This window comes from Camarhynchus parvulus, chromosome 5, assembly GCF_901933205.1.
Source record: "Camarhynchus parvulus chromosome 5, STF_HiC, whole genome shotgun sequence".
NCBI classification, from domain to species: domain Eukaryota; kingdom Metazoa; phylum Chordata; class Aves; order Passeriformes; family Thraupidae; genus Camarhynchus; species Camarhynchus parvulus.
In genome coordinates, this window is record NC_044575.1 from 56,417,995 (window position 1) to 56,436,580 (window position 18,586).

At 42.6% G+C, this 18,586-nt stretch overlaps 1 protein-coding gene across 1 annotated transcript in view; it reads right to left on the bottom strand.

The window, feature by feature from the left end:
- Positions 1–6,491, bottom strand: part of PPM1A (protein phosphatase, Mg2+/Mn2+ dependent 1A) — a 34,728-nt gene extending 28,237 nt beyond the window's left edge. Inside the window, exon 1 of the mRNA XM_030948750.1 lies at positions 6,126–6,491. The gene's annotated coding sequence lies outside the window, so the exon portion shown is untranslated. The remainder of the gene's footprint in view (positions 1–6,125) is intronic.
- Positions 6,492–18,586: the final 12,095 nt, after the last annotated feature.

Consider the following 18,586-nt stretch of genomic DNA (forward strand, 5'->3'; position numbering starts at 1 on the left):
TGTTCAAATGCACCTGAAGTCAAGCTACTGCCACTTTGTCAGTGTTTTAGCTAAGTGTTAAAATAAACCAGGAAAAAGATGCTCCATGGAAAAAGGTCCCAATGGGATCATTTCCTGAGACTCCAAAGACAAACGGAGGCTCAAATAAAAATTTTAAAATCAGCAAAACAGCAAATGTATTAATTGAACTATTCCTGAAATATGGGGAGAAAATTATACTCACACAGTTACTCTCAGTTCAGGAAACTGCCATTTTTTTTACAGTCGACATTGATTGTTGCCTGTGGCAATGTGTACAAATTCTTACAGAACCCCACCATCCCTCTGCTGTATGGTTTCACTGATAACCTCACCACAAACATCCTAACAATTTAGTTAATACAGTCCTAAATACTTCAAGAAAATTGAACACATGGAATCATTCCTCTATCTGCTCCTTAATTTCTCTTCTCTGTTTCTAGTTGCTCACCAATGTCACTGCTCCTTTTAAATACTAATTCTTTAAAGCTTTCAAACTTCAGATCTTCCTAACTTCAACAAGAAGCACCAGTCAATTGTTTATGGTTTGTCTTATGAGCAATTTATTTTAACAATATGGCTGAATGAAACCCAAGTGAAAATAAAGTTTATAGAGGGAGATCTTGGGAGTAAAATAAAAATAAACTATTTTGAGAAAACACAACCAGTATGCATGTGCCTAATAATTAGAAGATGATGTTTGAACGGAGGCCCCAAAACTTCCTGTTTAGTCAAGCACTCAATATTATGAAATAATACACAAGCAATTTCCCAGACCCTTCACTTCACATGAAAACATTTGTGGGGTTCTAATCTCAGCAACATTAACACTATTCTGGTGAGGATATAGGAAAAGCAGCATTCAGGAGAGACTTGAAACCTGATGACTACACATGGGAATAAAATGGCAATAAAATAGGAAATGTTCTGAAGTTACAGCTGGAACCTGGCTTTGCTTGCAAGGAAATGACATCAAAACTACGCCAGAAGCACATTAAGACCTGGAAGTTAAATCCTCAAAGCTTAGGAAAAGCTGGAGTTTGCTCATTTGTACACACACAGAGCTTTTATTTACAAAGCTATTTTGCCCTCACGTCCCCAGCATTCCTGTCTCATTAAAAGAACAAGGACAGACGATGACTGCTGCAATAAAACAGATTTTTCGCCCAAGACTACATAAAAAGAAACCAATGAAAAAAACAACCCTTGTTCTTAGCCTTTTATGCAGACAGAAGCTTTCAGGAGAGAAGGCTTTCCTCTGAGGGCACACTGATTGCCAAGTCACTTCTATCAGTACCAGCAGAGAGGTGATTTGCTCATGATAAACAAGGCAGTAAAGGTGCTTCTCTCACTCCAAACCAGAGTTCATGACAGCTCTAAACATTCTGGCCACTTAATGAGGACAATGTCGAATTCACCTGTTCAAAAATCAAAGCAGAGCTAATGCCAGCATTTCCTAAGCTTTCAGGGCCTTGCTCTGCAGCCTCAGAATGGTTTTTTACAGAGAGCAGCAGCAGTTGATTTTTAACAAGGGTCTGTCCAAATACTTACTGTAATTGACTGAGGGAACTAGAAAATTATTTACTGACAGCAACTGATTCTTTCTTCATTAAATTTTCCTACAATTTAATGCTAGCTGCCTAACTGCCCACGTTTTTCCACACTCTGCACTCCTTTCCAAAGACTGGGTTTTACTCAACAGCTGGAGAATTCCTTAAACTCATCCTTAAACACAAAGAGCTCAGGCACAGTTTACCCAGTTCTTGTGGCTACTGCATTTTAGAGCATTTCTAAGGAAAAAATAACACAGAACTTAATGGACTAAGTGCTATGATATATGGTCAAGAAGAATACAGGCTGCCATTTGAATTTCAGATGACAAGGACAGTTGGCAATAAAAATGAATTGCACAAATAGATACAGAAAATCCTTCAAGTTACAGCTGAGACCCAAACATGAGAGCACATTTCATTCTCTAGGTCACAATCCAGCAAGGCACTGAGGATGAGAGCAACATCACAAATCTGAGCAGTCCCACATAATTCAGCTGCACGTGGCATATCACCACAAGCACACTGAAGTGCTTTGCTTTATTTAAACTGCAGCTATCAAAATACAAGTCATGTTACACTTGAGTTTGTTTGGTTTGTAAATTATTATCTTAGAAGACTTTAGAGACCTTTTTATCTACTAAGATATTCTTACTTTTGAGAATTAAACTCCTAGCAATGAAGAGAAGAGGCTAATGTACTTTTTCCTCTCTCTGTAAACTGCATTACTCTAGTTTCAATATTGTAACAGCCAGTTTTGCTTTTTCCTTCCTGGCACTCTTAGATGCTCTTTTGATACATATAGATATATACTGTTAAAAAGTTTAAACAGTAGAAGTGTACTTCATTGCAACTGCCTGTCAGTGAAAGAAGTTTTTATTCTGTTGTTTTAGCCACATATAAACACCTTTCGAGAAGAGCTGTTAAAAAAATCTGAGCAACTGTTTCATGTATTTATAAACACACTCTCTTCTGGAGACTCCAACAGGCAGCTGAAATATCCATTAGTGAATTGTACTGGTATTTGTGTTTAAACACAAACAAATAAGAAAAAAGATAGCAACTTGACAGAAATCTGTAACTCGGTATGTGGTTTTACACAGACCAGAGTTTAGCACACAAATATAGAAAAGCAGACCTTGCAGCAGTAGCTTAACACCAGTAACACCCAGTGGTTACTGCCTCTACCCAAGAACAAAAATCAGCCTACTCACTCCCATGGTATCACCACCCTTGCTTTCTCCTCCTGCCCTGATTACAATTCCCTTGGCCTAAACATTCCTCCCAGTCTTAAGAGTCAAGTGATTTACTCTAGAAATATTAAATCTTATTAAATGCTAAATTGTTCCTTCACAGACAGACAGCAAAATGAAGAAGCTCCAAGAAGAAAATGTTATCTCTACTGTGATATGAACCACATCATGGCTCAAATATATGATTCCTCCCTTAAAAATATTTTTTAGCACTGGTGAATGGAATGCACATAAAATGTACATTTATGCACGTTCCCTGGATCTTCTAAATATCCTAAGAACACTGTCATTTTTTCAGGGATTACATATTGTATACACAGACTTGATACTTTGCATTTGCCATTCATTCAATGAAGAGGATTGTAGTTAAGCAGGTGTAAATGTTACAGAAGTTTACTTCTTATCCTAGTATTCCTAACTGAAATTTGGATCATGTGATTAAAACTACAGAGATCAGTAAGAGTTCAGCAATCAAGTATTAGCCAAAAAGAGATTAATTTCCAAAAGAACAAATGAGACGACAAGTTGCGTCATTTAGAATGAAACAGATGATACATCAATTTTTTTAAATAAAAAACTAAAAGTCAAGTATGATTTATGAGAAAAGAGGAAAAATGACAAAGGTCCACATGCCATAGTAAGAATAAATGCAGTTTGGCTCAGGTTTAACTATGACAAACCACTATTGTCTTGAATTCAAACATTACTACTATTCAAGTCCTTAAAATGTCTCTGGGTTGCAGAGGCAAAATTAAAAGAGTTATTTTACAGTACTTCCCATTCGAAAACTTGTTTATTTATTAGCACAACCTGCATCATTCCATCACTTAGTTGCAATGCCATTCTGCTTAGCCAATTACGTAATATTTTGTAAATCAGAATTGACCCGAACACATAAAAATTAAGCCAGTAGCAATATCAACATTTTAGTAAGAAATATACTATGCTTAAATTATTTACATTTAGGCCATCTTGTAAAAGCAGCTGCTTTAGATTCCCTAGTTGCACTAAAAAAAAGTGCAATGAGATCTCTTATTGACAGCTGCATTCAAAAACATACCAGTTACATAAGTTTGCAAATTACACTGTGCCAGAGTTAAATATCTAAGCATTTTAACGACAGTTCTTAAAATGCTACCTCAGCAAGAATGACTCAACTCCACTCTATAAGCTGCACTCCAGATAAGAAGCAACCAGCTTGATTTTATACGAAAAAAAACACCAAACCCAACTTTTTAGTATTCTGCTTTAATTCAAATTGCTCTGAGTGAGTTCTGCTTGTTCGGACCTGCAAGCTTCACCAGTCATTTGGCATTTCCATCTCTCCTCGCTTTCAACAAAAGTATCCCAAGCAAACCTAGAGACAGTTAAGGAAATACTTGGAAAACAGGAATAGTTTTCTACTGTACCTCCAGGGGAGAGATTTACCTGACAACCACCAGGCAGAGGACCAGACCTGTAAACCAGAGTTTGGCCTTGCTTGTATATGAGAAGAAGATGGCTATGCCAGAAGAGAGCAGAGGACAGACAAACTCTCTCCACGTTTATCCGAGGATTTTAACAAAGATCTCTGTGAGAAAAACATTAATAACTGCCACGATGCATAGCAAGTCTTTTAGCCCAGTCTCGTATACAAAAAGGAGATCCAGAAACTTCAGGGAGTAAAAACTTTAGGAGCAGCTAATGCTGGCGCACTAATCCAAGCTGCTGTCCTTTAATACCTTCCCTTTGAACACCGCTGTGATTGGATAGGTAAAGCACAAAACTTCCCTGGCCCACGTTTTCTCTGCTGTTTTTCACAGAAGAAACTATGAATAGCAACAGATGGGAAGCTATCTGAGAAGAAATGTGTCTAGAAATTGCAAAAGAATTGACCAAATTCTTGGTAATTTGGCAACTCACTCAGGGTCCTGAGTTAAATCCAGCCTTAATTCCACCAGTACCTCACAAAACCTGCTTCAGCCACCTGATCACTGAAACAGCTCAGGAAAGTGCCACAAGGGCTCATCTCTGGAAATTCATTTCCTAGAATCACAACAGTTAGAACTTTTACTTCATAAATTGATTCTGCTTACTCTGATGCTAAATATCACAATCTAAGGAAAACATATCACCTACCTTCCTTCCAGCTACTGCTTTTGTGATCTAAAACTGCCTTCTACTTAACAAAATAAAAATTTCCTTTGGATGAAATACCTTAAGGACCTTAAACTTTAAGGTCAGCACAGAGGCCACGCCAGTGCACTTTTCCATCAGACAGAAGATATAGCTCCAAAAAATTTAGTTTTTCCCAAGTGCTACTGTAAACTTAAACATTAGTTCTGTACCCACAACATTTTGCCATCCACATGGCAACACTAAGAAATATTTTAATCGTACCAAATAAATACAAATACATATCGAACAGATGTCTGCAAAATCAATTCTCCTGAAACTGTCAAGCTCTAGCTGTTGGATCACAGCTACCAGAACACAATCTAATGTAACAAAAAGGTTAGACCTATGCTCAGAACCTCTGGCATTTCACACGCAAGCCCAATTACCCAGCACATCGCCGCACAACTTTCTCACCGAGGACAGCATTTTCTTCCACGGACTTTTACCACGCACGCCGTGACAGATCACAGATCGTCAGCGCAACCTTCGCTCACGACATTGTTTTCAAAGGCACCGAAACCTCTCACAAACTTTAAACGCCCGAAAGGCGTTGGCGAGGGAAAGCCGCCCGCTGCCTCACAATGTCACTATTTGGGGAGCGCTTGATGCTCCGACCCTCGCCAGGGTGGGGTGCTTTATAAATAGATGCGTGTTGTTGCTGTTTTTTTTTTTTTTTCTTCCCCCCCCCCTTCCCCAAGTCAGTGCCGTGCCCCGAGCGTCAGGGTGGCGATGGGAGAGGAGGCTGTTTATAGCCTTTATTAAATGAACTCTGGGCGAGGAAAGGAGGGGGCAGGGAGAAAGGGAAAGCTGCTGCTCCTACCTGAGCCAGGCCCAGACCCCGCTGCTCACCCTCCTCCCGCCGTGCCCGGGGGGCTCCGGGGACACCCCCACCCTCAGCAGGCGCCTGCAATGCAGGGGCTGCGCAGGGGGCTCCCGGCAGCAGCATCGCTCCCCCCGTCCCCTTCCCCATCCATCTCCCTCCCTCCCTGCGACCCGCTCCCAGCTGTGCCGCCGGGGATGGCGCCGAGCTCCCGCGCTCCCCGCGCTCCGCCGCCCCCGGTTGTTTACAGGCCCCAGGGCCCCGCAGCGCCCCGGCCCCGCCGCCCCCTCACCCCGCCCCGGCCCCGCACTGCGCAGCGCCACTTACCCCCCCGGCCGCGGCGTCGGCGCCGGCTGTGCGGGCAGGGCCGCGCTCCCGGCGGTGCGCGGGGGAGAAGGGGAAGGAGGGGGGGACAAGGAGGAGGAGGAGGAGAAGGAGGGGGCACCCGGCTGGCGGCCTCGCCTCAGCTCATTCACAGGGCGGCTCTGTGCCCAGGGGGAGCCCAGCGCTCATCTCGCCCCCGCCGCCGCCGGCCCCCCGTCCCCGTCCCCCGCCGGAGCTGCTCCGCGCCCACCCGCGCAGCGCCGCGCGGAGCGCCGGCCGCGGACGGACGGACGGACGGACGGACGGACGGGCGGACACACGGACACACTCGCACTGCGCTGCCGCCGCCCCTCTGCGCAGGCGCGCACGCCGCAGGGGAGGGGAGGCGGGAGCGCGCGCGCGCGCCCCCGAGCCCTTTCCCTCCTCGCCGCCTCCCCTCCCCCGTTAAAAAAAAAAAAAGGAAGAAATAATTAGAGCACCCAAAAAAGCGGCAAATTGAGCTTTTCAGATTAAAAAAAGAGAAAGTAAAAAAAAAAAAAAAAGGCGAAAAAAAAGCAGCACCCCGGCAGGGTACCCGGATGTCGGACGGAGCAGGGCCGTTACGGGTATTACATCACCCTCCGCCCCGGGTCCCGCGCCGCGCCGCGCGGGGCGGTGACGTCATCGGCCCCGCCCCTGCCCCTGAGGGGGAGAGGCTGGCGCGAGAGCCCGGGCGGGGGTTCCTCATCCCGATCCAAATCGCGATCTTCATCCCGATCCATATCTCGATCTTCATTCACGATCCACATCCCCATCCCGGTCCTGTTCCGATTCCAATCCGGATCCCGGTCCCGGTGCGGTGGCGGCGGCGGCTCAGCCCACCTGAGGACGATGGAGCGCAGAGTGGGTCCCGAGGCGCTCCGAGGCGGGATCAGCCTCGTCTCCCTGGATCACAGAATCATTTAGGTTGGAAAAGATTCTAGGATCATCGAGTCCAACACCACCGTGTCAACCAGACCGTGGCACTGAGTGCCGTGTCCAGTCGTTCCCTATCGATTCCATCACCTCCCTGGGCAGCCCGTTCCAATGTCTAATCACCCTTTATGTGAAGAAATCCCTCCTGATGTCCAGCCTGGCACAGCCTGTGGCTCTGCCCTCTGCTCCTGAGGGACTCACACTCGTCTGAGTCGGAGCCCCGCAGGATTTCCCGTTGGAAGCACGACCGCTGGCAGAATCAGCAGCGGATTACCAGTAATGAACGCATAACGGGTTTAATAATCCCACGGGTTTCAGCCCCCTTTGATGAAGGCTGGCCTGTGGACAAAAGACATGGGAGTGTGTTCATGGAGCGACTCCCCCATCAGCCTGCGGGGAGCAAATTGAGAGGAGAAGCTTTTAGACAAATCTCTCTTTTGTCTCGAGGAGGGGAGGAGGACGCCCAAGGAGGCTGCGATGGGAGGGGGTGATTCGGGGAGGAATGGCTGATTCCAGTGAGCCAGGGTTGAACCTTGTGGCTGGGGATTTCTGAGGTGGAGTGGGTGCCAGGAGTGCTTCAAGGGGAGGATCAGGAATGCACAGTAACTCTGAGGACGTGAAGAAGGAATTGAATGCAGAGGGAGAGATGCTGAGGACTGGGAAAGGTGAAGTGGGTGCTTGGCAAGGTTGTCTAGATAGTTTCCATCTTGAACAGTAATTGCAGCAAACAGCCATATGTTAATGGCTTTAAACTGAGAGTAGCTTTAGATTGGAAATGATGAAGAAATTCTTTATTGTGAGGGTGGTGAGGCCCTGGCACAGGTTGCCCACAGAAGCTGTGGCTGCCCCATCCCTGAAAGTGTCCCAGACCAGATTAGATGGGGTTTGAAGCAAACTGGCCTAGTGGAAGGTGTCCCTGCTCATGGCAGGAGGTTGGAACTGGATGGTCTTTCAGGTCCTTTCCAAATCAAAGCATTCCCTAAACTGAATGTTTAGAGAGGCCTCCAATTGCAGGTTATGCTCCCACTGTCGACAGCCATTAGTGCAGTGCATCAGTGACTGAGGGCAGTTTACAGCAAAACCTTGAGAGAGCTTAAAGAGCTGTGAAAAATAAAACAAAACCTCATCACTCTATCTTTCCTGTGACAGATGAACTGACCATGTTTTGGTACAACTGTAGAATCTCCATTTCCCATTGCTGCCTGTGGCTGGACAGCAATCTCCCTGTATTCAGCCTAATCGTGATCCTTATCACGATGCTGAGCACTGCTCAGTCCTGCTCAATGTTCTGGTAGCTATTAAGGGCCTTTCGTTTAGAAATTTCAGGCCTTTATAGTTAAATGCAGTGAAATTTGTTGGTGGAAACAGACCTTTAGAGACATTTAAATGCAAGCCCTAACCCTTCCCTTCCCAAGATTACACAGAATTGCTCCTGCAGGCATGTGACATGTTTCTTTACCTTCTGCATTTAAAAGTAAATTTAATTTTTCACCCCTTTTTTCCACTTTAATAAAGCTCTCCTAGCACTTCAAATTATATACAATCATGGATTTCATTTAGATTCCACCTACATCCGTGTTTTGAGTGCTTTTTTTAAAAAATAAAACTGAATGAAAGCATGGCCCTGTATCTTTTTGGCAATGGCCTCATTTTAAGCTGCAAGAATGTAATGACAGCAGAGAGTTTGCTGCTCTCATTTGCTATTTATACACTTTTCAGGGGAAGTTGGACTAAGTTAAATTACTACAATATTTTCTTAAAGCATAACTTTTATTTAGCTGCCTAGATTTGCTTGGCCTGTTGCACTGACAATGGTAATAAATATTTACAAGAAATTCAAGCACCACTTTTAATTAGGATAAAACAGCTGTGTATATAATATCCCTTTACTAAATGTATTTGTAGTTGATAAGACTGCATCTCCCAGCGTACAAGTATTTATTTTCTCTTTAGCTGTACACCAAGTTGTGATACAGATGGTTGGGACCTGTAGTCACCACACTTATTAGCAACACAGTAACAAGAACCATTGTGAAACTCAACTCTGTATCATAAATCATTTATGAGTTATTGAGAAGGATCATATTTCACTGTTTGGAACAAGAAAATTCTTTTAGCATTATAGTCATATTTAAAATGATATGCTGCTCCCCAGCCTATTTTTAGAAAATATTATTTTGGACAGTTTAATTCTGTTTCCTGTTACAGCTTTTTAAAAGTCTTTAGATGGATGGTAATTGCCAAGAGTATTTAAAAAAAAATATATAAACTCCTGTGTATCTAAATAAGCAGCTTTTTGTCACCAATGCACACTCAGTTATTGCAGGCAGGAGGATGACTTTGTCCTGTCTATTCATTAAAACTCAATTTAGAAAATTCCACACTTGGCCCAATGAAGCTGTTCCAAATGACATCATTTCCCATAAAAGAGAAAATGGGGCCACAGTGGCTTCTGGGGTCACATGGCAATGGAGCTGCACTTTGGAATCAGCTTCCATCACAGGGGCCATATTCTGTGTGAGCCTGCTGTAATCTCTGCATGCTGGATTGCCCAACACCCCTTTTAACTCTTCCTGGTTCAATATCAGTGATTAAACTTCTTTTATTGTAAGGCTTATCATGAAGTATCACAGTTTTGTCTGTGTTTGCTTCAAATAAGGGACTTTTAATACCAATATCACAGAATCACAGAACAGCCAGGCTGGAAAGAATCTCTGGAGATCCAGTCCAACCCCCTGCCAAGGCAGGGTCACCTGGAGCAGTGACACAGGAACATATCCAGGTGGGTTGGAGTGTCTCTAGAGAGGGAGACTCTACAACCTTCCTGGGCAGCTTGTTCCAGTGCTCTGCCACTGTCAATGTGAGAAGTTCTTCCTCATGTGGTGGTGAGCCTTGCTGTGTTTTAGTTCATGGTCTTTTCTCCTCATCCTGTCTCTGAGCATCACCAAAAAGAATCTGGTACCATCCTCATGACATCCATCTTTGAGATATTTGTATGCATTGATGAGAGGCCCTCCCAGTCTCTTCTCAACTAAACAGGCCCAGCTCACTCATCTCTCCTCATTAGAGGGATGCTCCAGACTCTTGATCATCTTTGTGGCCTCTGCTAGACCCTCTTTAGTACCTCTTTGTCTTTCTTGAACTGAGGAGACCAGAATTGAATATTCCAGAAGTTCCTTTCTGCTACCCAAAACTAAGAAAAAGAAGCTCCAAGACTGCTCTAACTAATACCAGCACCTAAAAATGTTCCCTGCATTGCCCAGGGTCAGGCAGAAAAGGGTGGTAGCATACATATCAACCCAAAGATGTTCAGGAGAGTCACAAAAGACAATAATGGTTTATTTTGCATGGATTTGAGGTCTCCACATGTGGCCTCACTAGGGCAGAGTAGAGGTGGAGGATCACTGTTGTAACTGTGAACTGTTGTATTGCACCATTTAGATTTCATGACTTCTCAGAGAAAAAAACTGAACTCTCTCATCTGAAACCTTCATTTCAGCTTCTCTTACTTGCTGTCCCTGTTCCTCCCCTCTTTTATGGTCTGCCATGAATATCTCATGTAGGTGGGAAATAATACATTTCAAGCTACTCAGCAGCCTAAAAAGTTGGTAAACTGTGGGGTTTTGTTTGGAAAAGGATTTGTATCACCTGGTAATACTCATCTAAATATTAGATGTATAATCAAGCTGTTGTCCAGGTTGCTTGGTTTGGTGGAAGGAGACAGGTGATCATTACTGTCTTGTTTTTGCCAGTGCCTGGAGCAGGTTGGGTGAGTCCTTTGAAGGTGATTTTTTTTCTCTTCTGTAGTTTCTGTGAGTTCAGAAGAAGCTGAGATGACTACTTAGACTAGATCCTTAATTTTTAGATAGCTTTAATTAATTAATTACCTTGGATTTTAGAGATGTTTAGAGGTTATCTACAGAGATCTTCATATTAATGATATGTAGGGCCTGTAATAGTGGGATGTTGCCATAACTTCATGCTTGGCTTGGGAAGTACTGATGTCCATCCCTTCTCCAGGGGGCTGCACCTAATTTTGGGATCCCAAAGCCAGATGGATGATTACCCTGCAGGTTTCCCATCTTCCTGCTGCTATTCCTGCAGCACCCTGGTGTGATGGCACCTGTAGGGATCTGCTCAGGCAGCTGTGCCTTTGGGAACTCCATAAAATGCTGGCACTGTGGTGATGATTAATAATCACATGATGTTTAAATCATCAAAAGCACACACCTAGGGTGGATCCTGCATTCAACCTGAATTTATCTGAAGGATGTCACAAAGGTTTTGGTCATCACATACAAACATTGTGCATTCCTGAAATGCAGCGCTTTTGATTTAATCCCCTTTCTGCTGGACTTTTGAAAAGTGCTTCCCAACCTGCCATACTTTGTTGCCTCTGAGACCAGATCCATGCTCTGCTGATTGCTTTTAAAAACAACAGTTATGACCTCATTTAAAAACCAAATGCTGGTAATTTTCAAACTACAAAATTAGGTATAAAATCATTAGGGCATCACAATGTGGTTTTCTTATTTTAGCTGTAAGAGAAAGCAAGTGATGCTCAGTCATGAGTTTTATTTTTCCAGGGAGAATTTGCTGATGGAAGTAACCTATAATTCAAGAAAATCAGCAAAAGCAAAGTACAGTAAAGACCAAAATATATTTTAAAGAAAATTAAAAATGAGGGGAAAGAAGAAAAACATTTAAACAGTGATTTTTATCCCCCTCCCTTTAGAATCTTTGCTGCCTTGGTAGTTGAAATGGAAAAGCCTTGCTAGAAAGCCTCTGTGTCCTGAACTTGTTATGGAAAAAGGGACAAAATAACCGTGTTTTATGTCTGAAGGAGTGCTGGCATGGCTTGCCTGGCTATGCCAATGCATTTTGGCCCCTGTCCCTGAGCTCTCCACCAGTTTCTCAGCAGTACAATGCATATGGGCTCTTTGGGACCATCTGTGCTTCTCTGTAGCACAGAAACCATCAATCAGCTTAAAGCCACATTAGGAGACAGCATAAGTTGATTTGAAGTATTTAAAAGGCTGGGGCAGATTAGAACACACCAGGACTCCAGCAGGGATACCTTCCACAGTTCTTTCCAGCATGGAGGGGTACACTTCGTTTAATCTTCATCACTGGACACCAAGAAATGTCTTGGTATTCCATTTCTCAAAGTCTGATTCTCTTGACAAGACTATCTTCTGCTACAAGACAAGCTGCGAAGTGGAGAACACCCAGAATATTTTATCAGCCATGATAAAAACGAGAGCAGGCTCCCGGTACTAAAGTGATTTCAGCTTTTATGATAAGAAAAATAAAGGCCTAAAGCAAGGGGGCCCGCGGGCCGAGCAGGAGCGCTCCTGTCGAGGATGGAGCAGCGCCGGCGCTGGGGCTTTCTTTTCAGCAGCGATGTAGCGATGTCTCACACGGAGAGGCACGCACTCAGTGGGTCAGAAGCCCCTTGTTATCCTGTTTTTTGTCCCTTTGGATTGGTTTCTTTTTGGATCCTTCATTTGCATGAAGGTTTAAGGAGCTTGATTGGCCCATTACAGTTCTGTCCAGGCTGGCTCGTGGTGCACTTTCCTTAGGTGTGTTATGGTACCTTGAGTACCGTATTTCTTACAACTCCCCTTCTAACCCCTTTTACAATATAATGACCAAACCAACAGTACATGCTTAACAATCTAGCAACTATTTTACAGCAGTTTCTAACCTATTTTTAACAAGCCGGGCTTTCGCCTATTCTGTTTATTAGACTCTCTTCTCTTTTCAAAATGTGAGAGAATTTGCTGGTTTTGTTTCCTCTCGGTCCGTGCAGGGAGCCCCGGTGACAAAGCTGCCACTGACCTCGGCGCCGCAGGATCAATCCCCCAGTCATTAGCGCGTTGTGAAAACTGCTCTTAGCCAGCCAATTGTGATGGGCCTGCCCACAATTGCCGGGTGTTTAACCTAAGAATTAGCTTAGCAATCACAGCTGAAATTACATGAGAGACTGGCGATGCGTAGGAATACTTCATCCTGACTCATCGAGAGTCTTATGATGCTCTTAGGGGGTTTATGATTATTAACATCCAGGCAAGAGACACTGAAATTTGAAAAAGACTGAAATTTCCAGATGTGAAGGAGATTAGTTAGGATGAAAGGATAAGATTTATATTCTGTAAACTCCGTTTTTTTCCCTTTTGTCTTACCACCCCTTTTCTTTCAATATGTAGTCATCTTCTTTGTACAACCACACACAGCTTATGCTTTGCTACGTTCATTCACATAAATGTGTTTAATCAGTTGTCTCTTTTAACAAGCTGTTAGCTGGGACACAGCTGAGGAGATGAATTTTTTTTTGTGACAATTAAACAGTTAAATTAAGCTAAAAGCAACATGTCCAAGTCAAATAACCAAGGCAGGGAGATATTTAAAATCTAAACATTACTCAGTATTTTACAAAATAAGTTTTCCGCAGTACCAAGGACTCTGGAAAGCCCCGGATTTACAGGATAATCCTGGTCTGGAGCTGGATTTTTGCCACCCATGCCTTTTTTTTATTTGACAGGCTAACCAAAGTTTAAATTTAGTTTCATTACATAGGTGCTGAAGGGGTATGACTAAGAAGTAAAGACATTGTTTCATGTTTGCTGGCATAAGGGACATGGTAAAAATGGATATGAGATCACAAGTTCCATGTGTTGGCTTTCTTAGAAAAGCAAAACAAGCAGCAATTTGGATTTTTAGCATTTTATGACAACCCTCACCCCGCAGTGACTATCGATATTCTGTTTTGTTGGGGATGGTGCATAACAAAATATCAGCAAAACAACAGGAGCCATTATGAAAAGAAAGTGCTCATGGTGCATTTTAAACCCAGAGGTATCAGGAAAGGAAGATCTGTATTGCAGGTCACATTAGCATGCATTCTTTTGGAGAACATTTAAGGTGCAGCTTCATATCAGAGGATTACTCAAAACATGGATGCTACTTGGAGATAATCCAAATCTCCACCCTAACCAGAAAAGTATCCTTCCTTCTCAGGAAATTTCAGTTAATCCAAGGGATTAGGACAGCTACTTCTTGAGGGATTGTGAATGTGATTTCTTTTAAGGATTTGAAACAAGTTTGTTTCCTTGCTTGTTTTCTTTCTTTGTAGTATATGACTCCCATATTTATTAAAATAAATCTATGTTTCCATTCTCCTTGTGTGTATAAAGGCATTCACTATGTTTTTACAAAGTCATTGGCCTTTTTTTCATCTTTCACCTTCATAGGAATTATCAAAATAATTGGCTAGTACTTGACATTTATTGTGTTGTAATTACTCCCTTGTGTTGTTTTCCTCTGTTTCATGATGAGGATAAATAATAGGATCCCTTTTAAGAGACAAGATAAGGAAGGAAGAGGGAAAAAGCTTGTCTTACAAAGAAAAATGATGAGGTGAAAAAGGGAAAGAAGTGGCCATGTTAATTCACAGCAGTCTGCTGAAAACAGGATTGGAACCATTAGCTCACTCTACAGAGGTCACAGGATTGCCATTCTATGACATAAATTTCAATTATTATAGACAGTGTCTCAACATGAAAGCAGCAGCTGAACTGAGCTGAACTCACGTTAGACAAGAGGCTCATTACCAATAACACCTGGCAAATGGGAATTTTCCTGCAAGTGCAAACTGAAAAGTGGAGTTACAACCCCCCCAGAACACTGAGCAAACTCCTGCTCTGCTGGTGACCCTCTGGGCAGGATTTGTGACTACTCAAAAGACAGCAGTTCTCATCTAACTGCAGATACAACCTATTGAGAAACTCATAGTTAAAAAAAAAAAGGCAATTTCTAGTGTCACCTATAAAATCAAAGTTTAGTATCTTTATTGAACATGAATCCTAAAAGCATTGAAGTTGATCCAGTGCCTTTCAATTTAAGCTCGATATTCCCACTGACTTCAGCGAGTCTGGATTGGGTTTAAATTTCTAATTCACTCATTAGAACTGTCAAAGTAACTTCCATCAGGTTAAGCTGGATTAATGATCCAGTAGTCACTTCCCATAAAATCATGGAATATTTTTGGTTGGAAGGCACTTCTGGAGGTCACCTAGTTCAATTCCTGGCTCAAAGCAGGCCCAATGAAGAGTTGCTTAGGTTTTTGTCCAGCTGAGCCATATTATCTTGGTGTATCCTGAGTTGGAAGGATCATGGAATCCAGATCCTGACCCTGCACAGAACAACCCCAGGAATCTCACCCTGTGCCTGAGAGCATTGTCCAAACCCTCCCTGAGCTCTGTCAGCCTTGGTGCTGTGCCCACTGCCCTGGGGAGCCTGTTCCAGTGCCCAAACACCCTCTGGGTGAAGAACCTCTTCCTGATATCCAACCCAAATATCTTTGAGAATGGAAATCTCACCTGACTGGGCACTTGTTTTGGTTTCCCACCAGAATTTCCTGTGTCATAATTTGTGTTGTCTGTTATCACTACGTATCTCTGAAAAGAGTCTGTGATTGAAGGCAGCAATAAAACTTTCCCTTATCCTTCTCCCCTTACAGCTGAGCAATGACAGCTCTCTAAGTCTCTCTCCACCTTTGTTGCCTCCACTGCACTTTCTCCAGAACATTCATGAATTTACTTATCCAGGACAGGTAACAGGAGGCTGCTTAAAGAGCTTTGATTTAAATACCCACGGCCAGGATCTTGCCTGTTGGTGTGACGTGTGAAATGCTTTTTAACATCATTAAAAATCCTGCAAACCCATGCAAAATAAACCATTATTGTCTTCTGTGACTCTCATAAACATCTGTGGGTTTACATCTGTGCTACCACCCTTTTCTGCCCGATCCTGGGCAATGCAGGAAACATTTTTAGGTGCTGGTACTGGTTAGAGCAGTCTTGGAGCTTCTTTTTCTCAGTTTTAGATAGCAGAAAGGAACTTCTGGAATAGCAGGTGCACCAAACTTCCCTCCTCCCAGTGCCACTGTGTCCTGCCCTTCACCTGGTTAAGAAAGCACTGTGCTTTATTAACTTCTCTGACATCCAGGGATTTCCCCAGATAACCAGATTTCTGTTTTATGGTGTTGCTGGAATGGGTGCTAATATTTAGTCACCTCCTTATCTGTTTATGTGTGCTATCTGAGCAGGACTGCAGCCTCTGGATTTTGTTAGCTGAGATACACAGAAAAACCCCATCCCCAGCAACCTATGCTTCTTGGGCTCCTTACATAATATCTTCATTAAAATGCCAATCACAGGGTGCTGCTAAGAGCCAGATCAGGCTGGGATCAGCTTTTTAGGCCATGTTCACTTTTGGACTTTTTGCCTGAGAAATTCCACAGGTTCACATGCTTGATTATGCAATTATTTTCTTGAATTCATTTTAAAAACTGCCCCTGTGCTGAGTTCACAGCCCCAAAGCTGATCTTCCTTGTGATTTAATCTCAGATAGTAAAGGTTAAGAAAGAGAAATCTGAAATTTTCTCTTAAAAAGGTTTGTTGGTAATGAAAAATTCCTGGTATTTTGTGTTTTGCTTTGGGAAGACCAGCAGAGGGGGCCTAAACCAGAGAGCAAACCCCATCCCAGATTTGTGCTGGAGTTGTCAACAATATCAGTGTAAAAAATCCCAAATAGTCACACTTTATTTTAGTTCTCTATTAAAACCAAAGCAGAATACACATATGAAAAGGAAGGGACAGTAGCTGTCTTAGGAAAACTGCACTATTAAGAGGCTGTCCAAAAAGTAGTATCAATTATTAAGGAAAAAAAGATTGACAATTAGGAAAGAAATTTTATTTATACAATTCTGTCATTGGATAACAGCTAATAGAGGACTGATTTCTTGAAGTATCTTTTTTTGGAAGACATTCCCTCCACAAGCTGCTCCTTAAGTTGCCTCTGTGTCAGGAGATGGAGGAAGAAAAATTCAGTGCAGGATTTAGAGCAGGCTCCCAACTTATGTTCCCTGGCCACCCCCATGGTGGAGTTTTTTTCTGCTGACTATTGCAGGTGCCCAGTGAGGCAAAACTCTGCAGAATCAGCCTTTTGGAAATACTCCTATTCCTCCTCCTGCCCCTCACTCACAATATTCAATCTTGCAAGAGAGAAAGTTTTCCCTGTTCTCTTTGAGTAATTCTTTCGGTTCTAGTGCACTGAGAGAGACCACATGGAAAAAAAACCTTCTAGAGTCATCACAGCAGATTTAAATTGAATAAATATTGTATATACACACATATGTAGAGATATATACATATATAAAATTCCAGATGTGGAAAGGGAATATGAACCTTTCCATTAAATTTGGTGACCTTGGAAAAACCACCCCAAGCTGACAGACACAAAACAGGGATCTAAGAATCAGAATGTAAATAGCAATGATATTGTCTGCCTCTTCACTAAGAGAAGATGGTTTGCTCTGTAGCAAGAAAGCAAAAAAGCTGTTCCTTTAAAGCAAAACAGAATCAACAACTTCTATCTTGACTTCTTCTAATGTTTCTTTGAATAATCAGAAGGAATTATGTAGAGGTAATGTCACACAAACAAAATGCTATTATCATCAAATGGGATTTTCTTCAGTTTACCTGAACTTGTTCTCTATTTCTGTTATTTAAATAAACACAGGTGATTTAGTCACACCCCTAATGTAAACTTTAAAAAGTATGTTATGAAAAGGAAATGGATAATATGACTCAAGGACTCTGGGTTCCATCACTGTCCCTTCATAATAAACAAATCTTATCTTCATATAGCTGGCCCATCTCCTGCAAACAAGGCTGAAGTTTTTCTGCATTTCTCTTTTTATTATTTCTCTGAATAAAAGTGCTTTTAATGTCAATAAACAGGAAGAGAAGTCAAAATAGAGTGGTCTGGAGGGAATGTGCAGGGCTCAGGCAGACCTGACTTGAGTTCACCTTATGTGAAGGACACATCTGCATCACTTCAGTCACAACAAAATATCCTCTTGGGTCAGGGAGGAGACTTGATGTGCAGGAGTTCTTTGTCTGGAGGCAAACGTTGTCCTTTAAAAGTAATGTGCCTCTTTTAAACAAATACAGTTAATGCAGGTGCGAATGCTGACACTGAACTCTGCAAACAAAACACAAAACCAAGAGTTTATAATCAAATTGAAAAGTCATGGATGTGAAATTGGGGAGAAGGGCAGGGCCAAGTGGAGCTGCAGGTGGCTGGGATCACTGCAGAGTTTTACTGCTTCAAACACAAGTGTCACACCAGGTACAAGGTGGCAAATGGCTCTTGCTTCTTTTACTGAGGAAATCCTGCCCAGGGTATGCCACAAAAAGTCACTGCCCAACACCCAGGAATCATCTTCTGTGCCTGAAGATGCTCCTGTTTTTGTCCTGGCTGCCTGAATAAGCATTGTCTTACCCTTGTGTATTTTATATTGATATTTTTTATTTTTCTGTGATGCTCTGTTGCTATAAAACATTTTTCTATCTATTTTTCTATTTTTTTTCCTGAAGGAGCAAACAGTGAGATGTAAGGAGGGGAGAGGAGGAGAAATTATTTACTCACAGTTACACTTCACT